Source organism: Rhinoderma darwinii, chromosome 1 (genome assembly GCF_050947455.1).
Source record: "Rhinoderma darwinii isolate aRhiDar2 chromosome 1, aRhiDar2.hap1, whole genome shotgun sequence".
Lineage (NCBI taxonomy): Eukaryota > Metazoa > Chordata > Amphibia > Anura > Rhinodermatidae > Rhinoderma > Rhinoderma darwinii.
Window position 1 is genome coordinate 659,834,306 of NC_134687.1, and position 10,072 is coordinate 659,844,377.

The following is a 10,072-nucleotide window of genomic DNA, read 5'->3' on the forward strand; positions in this document are numbered from 1 at the left end:
CAATCACCGGAAATATAAACCCCCCTCACACTACGCAATCACCGGAAATATAAAACCCCTCACACCGCGCAATCACCGGAAATATAAAACACCTCGCAATCACCGGAAATATAAACCCCTCACACCGCGCAATCACCGGAAATATAAAACCCTCACACCGCGCAATCACCGGAAATATAAACCCCTCACACCGCGCGATCACCGGAAATATAAACCCCTCACACCACGCAATCACCGGAAATATAAACCCCCCACACCGGAAATATAAAACACCTCACACCGCGCAATCACCGGAAATATAAAACCCCTCACACCGCGCAATCACCGGAAATATAAAACCCCTCACACCGCGCAATTACCGGAAATATAAACCCCCTCACACCGCACAATCACCGGAAATATAAAACCCCTCACACCGCACAATCACCGGAAATGTAAACCCCCTCACACCGCGCAATCACCGGATATATAAAACCCCCCACACCGCGCAATCACCGGAAATATAAAACCCCCCACACCGCGCAATCACCGGAAATATAAACCCCCTCACACCGCGCAATCACCGGAAATATAAACCCCCTCACACCGCGCAATCACCGGAAATATAAACCCCTCACACCGCGCAATCACCGGAAATATAAACCCCCTCACACCGCGCAATCACTGAAAATATAAACCCCCTCACACCGCGCAATCACCGGAAATATAAACCCCCCCCCCCCACACCGCGCAATCACCGGAAATATAAACCCCTCACACCGCGCAATCACCGGAAATATAAACCCCTCACCCAATCACCGGAAATATAAACCCCTCACCCAATCACCGGAAATATAAACCCCTCACCCAATCACCGGAAATATAAACCCCTCACCCAATCACCGGAAATATAAACCCCTCACCAAATCACCGGAAATATAAACCCCTCACCCAATCACCGGAAATATAAACCCCCTCACACCGCGCAATCACCGGAAATATAAAGCCCCCCACACCGCGCAATCACCGGAAATATAAAACCCCCCACACCGCGCAATCACCGGAAATATAAAACCCTCACACCACACAATCACCGGAAATATAAACCCCTCACACCGCGCAATCACCGGAAATATAAAACCCCCCACACCGCGCAATCACCGGAAATATAAACTCCTCACACCGCGCAATCACCGGAAATATAAACCCCTCACACCGCGCAATCACCGGAAATATAAAACCCCTCACACCGCGCAATCACCGGAAATATAAACCCCCAGTCACACCGCGCAATCACCGGAAATATAAACCCCTCACACCGCGTAATCACCGGAAATATAAACCCCCCCCACACCGCGCAATCACCGGAAATATAATCCCCCTCACACCGCGCAATCACCGGAAATATAAAACCCCTCACAACGCGCGATCACCGGAAATATAAACCCCCTCACACCGCGCAATCACTGGAAATATAAACCCCCTCACACCGCGCAATCACCGGAAATATAAACCCCCCCACACCGCGCAATCACCGGAAATATAAACCCCTCACACCGCGCAATCACCGGAAATATAAACCCCCCTCACACCGCGCAATCACCGGAAATATAAAACCCCTCACACCGCGCAATCACCGGAAATATAAACCCCCCTCACACCGCGCAATCACCGGAAATATAAAACCCCTCACACCGCGCAATCACCGGAAATATAAAACCCCTCACACCGCGCAATCACCGGAAATATAAAACCCCTCACACCGCGCAATCACCGGAAATATAAACCCCCCCCCACACCGCGCAATCACCGTAAATATAAAACCCATCACACCGCGCAATCACCGGAAATATAAAACCGCGCAATCACCGGAAATATAAAACCCCTCACACCGCGCAATCACCGGAAATATAAACCCCCCCAACCCTGGAAATATAAACCCCCCACACCGCGCAATCACCGGAAATATAAAACCGCGCAATCACCGGAAATATAAAACCCCTCACACCGCGCAATCACCGGAAATATAAACCCCCCCAACCCTGGAAATATAAACCCCCCACACCGCGCAATCACCGGAAATATAAACCCCCCTCACATCACGCAATCACCGGAAATATAAACCCCTCACACCGCGCAATCACCGGAAATATAAAACCCACCCACACCGCGCAATCACCGGAAATATAACCCCTCACACGCGCAATCACCGGAAATATAAACCCCTCCACACCGCGCAATCACCGGAATTATAAACCCCCCCACACCGCGCAATTACCGGAAATATAAAACCCCTCACACCGCGCAATCACCGGAAATATAAACCCCCCTCACACCGCGCAATCACCGGAAATATAAAACCCCTCACACCGCGCAATCACCGGAAATATAAAACCCCTCACACCGCGCAATCACCGGAAATATAAAACCCCTCACACCGCGCAATCACCGGAAATATAAACCCCCCCCCACACCGCGCAATCACCGTAAATATAAAACCCATCACACCGCGCAATCACCGGAAATATAAAACCGCGCAATCACCGGAAATATAAAACCCCTCACACCGCGCAATCACCGGAAATATAAACCCCCCCAACCCTGGAAATATAAACCCCCCACACCGCGCAATCACCGGAAATATAAACCCCTCACACCGCGCAATCACCGGAAATATAAACCCCCCCCACACCGCGCAATCACCGGAAATAAAAAAACCCTCACACCGCGCAATCACCGGAAATATAAAACCCCCCACACCGCGCAATCACCGGAAATATAAACCCCCCCACACCGGAAATATAAACCCCCCACACCGCGCAATCACCGGAAATATAAACCCCCCTCACACCGCGCAATCACCGGAAATATAAAACCCCTCACACCGCGCAATCACCGGAAATATAAACCCCTCACACCGCGCAATCACCGGAAATATAAACCCCTCACACCGCGCAATCACCGGAAATATAAAACCCTCACACCGCGCAATCACCGGAAATCTAATACCCCTCACACCGCACAATCACCGGAAATATAAAACCCTCACACCGCGCAATCACCGGAAATATAAAACCCTCACACCGCGCAATCACCGGAAATATAAAACCCTCACACCGCGCAATCACCGGAAATATAACCCCCCCCCCCACACCGCGCAATCACCGGAAATATAAACCCCCCACACCGCGCAATCACCGGAAATATAAACCCCCCCCACACTGCGCAATCACCGGAAATATAAAACCCCTCACACCGCGCAATCACCGGAAATATAAACCCCCTCACACCGCGCAATCACCGGAAATATAAAACCCCTCACACCGCGCAATCACCGGAAATATAAAACCCCTCACACCGCGCAATCACCGGAAATATAAACCCCCCCCCACACCGCGCAATCACCGGAAATATAAAACCCCTCACACCGCGCAATCACCGGAAATATAAACCCCCCCAACCCTGGAAATATAAACCCCCCACACCGCGCAATCACCGGAAATATAAACCCCCCTCACATCACGCAATCACCGGAAATATAAACCCCTCACACCGCGCAATCACCGGAAATATAAAACCCACCCACACCGCGCAATCACCGGAAATATAACCCCTCACACGCGCAATCACCGGAAATATAAAACCCCTCACACCGCGCAATCACCGGAAATATAAACCCCCCCCCCACACCGCGCAATCACCGGAAATAAAAAAAACCCTCACACCGCGCAATCACCGGAAATATTAAACCCCCCACACCGCGCAATCACCGGAAATATAAACCCCCCCACACTGGAAATATAAACCCCCCACACCGCGCAATCACCGGAAATATAAAACCCCTCACACCGCGCAATCACCGGAAATATAAACCCCTCACACCGCGCAATCACCGGAAATATAAAACCCTCACACCGCACAATCACCGGAAATATAAAACCCTCACACCGCGCAATCACCGGAAATATAAAACCCTCACACCGCGCAATCACCGGAAATTTAAAACCCTCACACCGCGCAATCACCGGAAATATAAACCCCTCACACCGCGCAATCACCGGAAATATAAACCCCTCACACCGCGCAATCACCGGAAATATAAAACCCTCTACACCGCGCAATCACCGGAAATATAACCCCCCCCCACACCGCGCAATCACTGGAAATATAAACCCCCCACACCGCGCAATCACCGGAAATATAAACCCCCCCACACCGCGCAATCACCGGAAATATAAAACCCCTCACACCGCGCAATCACCGGAAATATAACACCCCCCCCCCCCACACCGCGCGATCACCGGAAATATAAAACCCCTCACACAGCGCAATCACCGGAAATATAAAACCTCTCACACCGCGCAATCACCGGAAATATAAAACCTCTCACACCACGCAATCACCGGAAATATAAAACCCCTCACACCGCGCAATCACCGGAAATATAAACCCCCTCACACCGCGCAATCACCGGAAATATAAAACCCCTCACACTGCGCAATCACCGGAAATATAAAACCCCCCACACCGCGCAATCACCGGAAATATAAACCCCCCACACCGCGCAATCACCGGAAATATAAACCCCCCACACCGCGCAATCACCGGAAATATAAACCCCCCACACCGCGCAATCACCGGAAATATAAACCCCTCACACCGCGCAATCACCGGAAATATAAAACCCCTCACACCGCGCAATCACCGGAAATATAAACCCCCCCCCACACCGCGCAATCACCGGAAATATAAACGCCCCCCCACACCGCGCAATCACCGGAAATATAAAACCCCTCACACCGCGCAATCACCGGAAATATAAACCCCCTCACACCGCGCAATCACCGGAAATATAAACCCCTCACACCGCGCAATCACCGGAAATATAAACCCCCTCACACCGCGCAATCACTGAAAATATAAACCCCCTCACACCGCGCAATCACCGGAAATATAAACCCCCCCCCACACTGCGCAATCACCGGAAATATAAACCCCTCACACCGCGCAATCACCGGAAATATAAACCCCTCACCCAATCACCGGAAATATAAACCCCTCACCCAATCACCGGAAATATAAACCCCTCACCCAATCACCGGAAATATAAACCCCTCACCCAATCACCGGAAATATAAACCCCTCACCCAATCACCGGAAATATAAACCCCTCACCCAATCACCGGAAATATAAACCCCTCACCCAATCACCGGAAATATAAACCCCTCACCCAATCACCGGAAATATAAACCCCTCACCAAATCACCGGAAATATAAACCCCTCACCCAATCACCGGAAATATAAACCCCTCACCCAATCACCGGAAATATAAACCCCCTCACACCGCGCAATCACCGGAAATATAAAACCCCCCACACCGCGCAATCACCGGAAATATAAAACCCCCCACACCGCGCAATCACCGGAAATATAAAACCCCTCACACCGCGCAATCACCGGAAATATAAAACCCTCCACACCGCACAATCACCGGAAATATAAAACCCCTCACACCGCGCAATCACTGGAAATATAAAACCCCTCACACCGCGCAATCACCGGAAATATAAACCCCTCACACCGCGCAATCACCGGAAATATAAAACCCCCCACACCGCGCAATCACCGGAAATATAAACTCCTCACACCGCGCAATCACCGGAAATATAAACCCCTCACACCGCGCAATCACCGGAAATATAAAACCCCTCACACCGCGCAATCACCGGAAATATAAACCCCCAGTCACACCGCGCAATCACCGGAAATATTAAACCCCTCACACCGCGCAATCACCGGAAATATAAAACCCCTCACACCGCGCAATCACCGGAAATATAAAACACCTCACACCGCGCAATCACCGGAAATATAAAACACCTCACACCGCGCAATCACCGGAAATATAAACCCTTCACACCGCGCAATCACCGGAAATATAAAACTCCTCACACCGCGCAATCACCGCAAATATAAAACCCCCCACACCGCGCAATCACCGGAAATATAACCCCCCTCCCCCACACCGCGCAATCACCGGAAATATAAACCCCCCACACCGTGCAATCACCGGAAATATAAACCCCTCACACCGCGCAATCACCGGAAATATAAAACTCCTCACACCGCGCAATCACCGGAAATATAAAATGTCTCACAATGCGGCGACGCAGAACGGTTTTATTGTTTGAAAAACTCGTTCTTTCCTTGTAGAAGATAAATATATAAATTTGGTGTCGTCGTAATCGTATTGACCCGGAGAATAAAGTAAACTAGTCATTTTTACCGCATGGGTAAACGCCACAAAAACGAAACACAAAAAACAACAGGTATCACTGCTTTTTCCGCTATTCCAGCCCACAATTGTTTTTTCTCTTTCCCAGTACATTATAGGAAACATCGGACAAGTGATGATCTCCACCGGATAGGTCATCAGTATATGATTGTGGGGGTCTGACACCCGGACCCCGCACCGATCATCCGCTCCGGCTGCCTCCGGGCACCAGACGTCCATGCTGAAAGCAGATGCTCCGGTCACGGATATGTGGGAGATTAGGGCAGAGATGTATGGAGGGGACAGGTTATGGACTGGAGATTACGTGTGGGTAGGTATCGGGAGATTAGGGCAGAGATTTATGGAGGGAACACGTTGTGGACAGGAGATTACGTGTGGGTAGGTATCGGGAGATTTCGTCTGGGTATGTATCGGGAGGTTAGGGCAGAGATGTGTGGAGGGGACAGATTGTGGACAGGAGATTACGTGTGGGTAGGTATCAGGAGATTAGGACACAGATGTATGGAGGGGACATGTTGTGGACCGGAGATTACGTCTGGGTAGGTATCGGGAGGTTAGGGCAGAGTTTTATAGAGGGGACAGGTAGTAGACAGGATATTACATGTGGCTAGGTATCGGCAGATTAGGGCACAGATGTATGGAGGGGACAGGATGTTGACAGCGTTGCATGTCATTTTTAATATTTTTAACTTAATTTAGTAGGTAATGGGTGGCCAGTGACCGCAGAGGAGGAATGAGGGGAGAGGTAGATTTACCCTTGCAGCAGAGTTGAGAATGGGTAGGAGGGATGCAATAGTGTTAGATGGAAAGCCACAGAGGAGGATGGTGGATTAGTCTAGACGGTGGTAGATGATGAAGGTATATGTACTACCATTTATGTCTGCTCGAGGGTGAGGAAAGACTGACTTCTAGAGGGTTTATGAGGTGGAGGCAGCAAGAAGTGGGAAGTGCTTGGCTGTGCCATTTGAAATTAAGGGTTATCCATATGCAGCGACCTGTGAGACGAGGAAAGGTGTGGAGCCATTAACTGTGATTGATAGTTTTGGTGAGGGGAGTGAGTGAAATGGGGTAAAGATGATTCAGTTTGCTCCATGTTGATCTCTAGGTAGCGGGAGGTGAAGGAGAAGATAACTGTTATACACTCTAGATAGCATGGAGGGAACATCAAGACCAGAGCGGTAAATTTGACCAAAAGTTTAGATGGAGAAGACTAAGGGTCATAGGACACTAACAGACAGAGGGTGGGACGACGAGGTGGTGTGCTAGTGTGAGATATTAATGTTTATTTGGTAAGGTATGAGGAGATCCAGGAGAGGGCCAAGTCTGTGATGTCAAGCGACTAGAGAATTTGTATCAGGAGGGTGTGGTCTACTGTGTCGTAGGTGGTGGACAGGTCTAGAAAGAGGAGCACAGAGTAATGTAGAAGCAGAGGACAGGTCTAGAAGGAGGAGCACAGAGTAATGTAGAAGCAGAAGACATGTCTAGAAGGAGGAGCACAGAGTAATGTAGAAGCAGAGGACATGTCTAGAAGGAGGAGCACAGAGTAATGTAGAAGCAGAGGACAGGTCTAGAAGGAGGAGCACAGAGTAATGTAGAAGCAGAGAAAAGGTCTAGAAGGAGGAGCACAGAATAATGTAGAAGCAGAGGACAGGTTTAGATTGAGGAGCACAGAGTAATGTAGAAGCAGAGGACAGGTCTAGAAGGAGGAGCACAGAGTAATGTAGAAGCAGAGGACAGGTCTAGAAGGAGGAGCACAGAGTAATGTAGAAGCAGGGGACAGGTTTAGATTGAGGAGCACAGAGTAATGTAGAAGCAGAGGACATGTCTAGAAGGAGGAGCACAGAGTAATGTAGAAGCAGAGGACAGGTCTAGAAGGAGGAGCACAGAGTAATGTAGAAGCAGAGGACAGGTCTAGAAGGAGGATCACAGAGTAATGTAGAAGCAGAGGACAGGTCTAGAAGGAGGAGGACAGAGTAATGTAGAAGCAGAGGACAGGTCTAGAAGTAGGAGCACAGAGTAATGTAGAAGGAGGACAGGTCTAGAAGGAGGAGCACAGAGTAATGTAGAAGGCGGAGGACAGGTCTAGAAGGAGGAGCACAGAGTAATGTAGAAGGCGGAGGACAGGTCTAGAAGGAGGAGCACAGAGTAATGTAGAAGGCGGAGGACAGGTCACACTTTACAGAAGTCTCCTAAGTGATAAGATAATGCAGAGATCCTGCACACACAGCACAATACATGCTTCTTCCTCAGGGTATGTTCACACGTAGTCAACAAAAACGTCTGAAAATCCAGAGCTGTTTTCAAGGGAAAACAGACCCTGCTTTTCAGACGTTTTTTTAGCAACTCGCATTTTTCGCGGCGTTTTTTACGTCCGTTTTTGGAGCTGTTTTCATTGGAGTCTATGAGAAAACAGCTCCAAAAACGTCCAAAGAAGTGTCCTGCACTTCTTTTGACGAGGCTGTATTTTTACGCGTCGTCGTTTGACAGCTGTCAAACGACGACGCGTAAATAACAGGTCGTCTGCACAGTACGTCGGCAAACCCATTCAAATGAATGGGCAGATGTTTGCCGACGTATTGTAGCCCTATTTTCAGACGTAAAACGAGGCAAAATACGCCTCGTATACGTCTGAAATTTGGCCGTGTGAACATACCCTCACACTTCACTGCGTGGACTTTCTATACGTACACACTGGTCAGCTGGGACCTTCCGTACATACACACTGGACGGCCACGACCTACCATTCGAACACACTGGGCGGCCGGTTTCCATGAACCGTGGTTAGTTTCTGTCATTCAGATGTGAACAGAGTTACTATCCGGTAAAACAATCTACAAGGAAGAGGGGAATACAGTAATAAATACGAATTGTAGATGTCTCTGGGGTAACTTCTAATATCTGTAAAAACTTATATTAGGGGTGTATTAATTCATAAAGGACATCTGTCACATTGACCACCCGTCTGATCTGTTGGCAGCATATTATATAGCAGGAGGACCTGAGCAGATTGTGTCTCTCCATTCACTTCTATAGGAGTTACAGGAACCACCTAACAAGGCCACCCAGAGGTGGAGCCGCATCTATGAGACATTTCCGGCATATCCTGTGGAGAAATGTCCATGTTGGGAATACCCCTTTATTCCATGTGGTGACGGCTCTGAGAAGATGTTTCTCTCCATGATGAATAAGTGAGGTTCTGTATGTCACACATGATGTTGTCCCCTGTATGATTTCCATCTTCTCCTCTCTTCATAAAGACGTCTACTAGATCCACCAGTTCCTCCAGTTTTCTCATCTTCTCCTCCACAACGCTCCTTCTCCTGAGTGACCCACCAAGGATGGACAAGGACAGGAATGAGATGAGCAGAAGAATATTAGACTTCACCTTGGAGATCATCTACCTGTTGAGCGGAGAGGTAAACTTTTCTACATTATAGAACAAGTCCCACATAGGGAAGGGACAATACATAATAGGAAGAATCCAGTGTCCTGTATAACAGCGTCCAGACCTTCCAAGTGACGTTAAGAAGCCACCAGCAGAAAAGCTGAAGATCAGCCACCAATATGGTCAGTTATGTGTCATGTCACCAATGCAGCAATAGTAATGTAGAGCAATGAGAATGACCAGGAACCAGGAGGATCAGGATGACCTCTATATAGAAACATAGAAGATGACGGCAGGAGGAGAGCACATGGTCCATTTAGTTTTGTCCTCGTTCTATTTTCTCAATGTCCTTTTGTAGGCGAGGTCTCCAGTATTACAGATGTGGGGTCACTAGAGCTCTATACAGCGGGG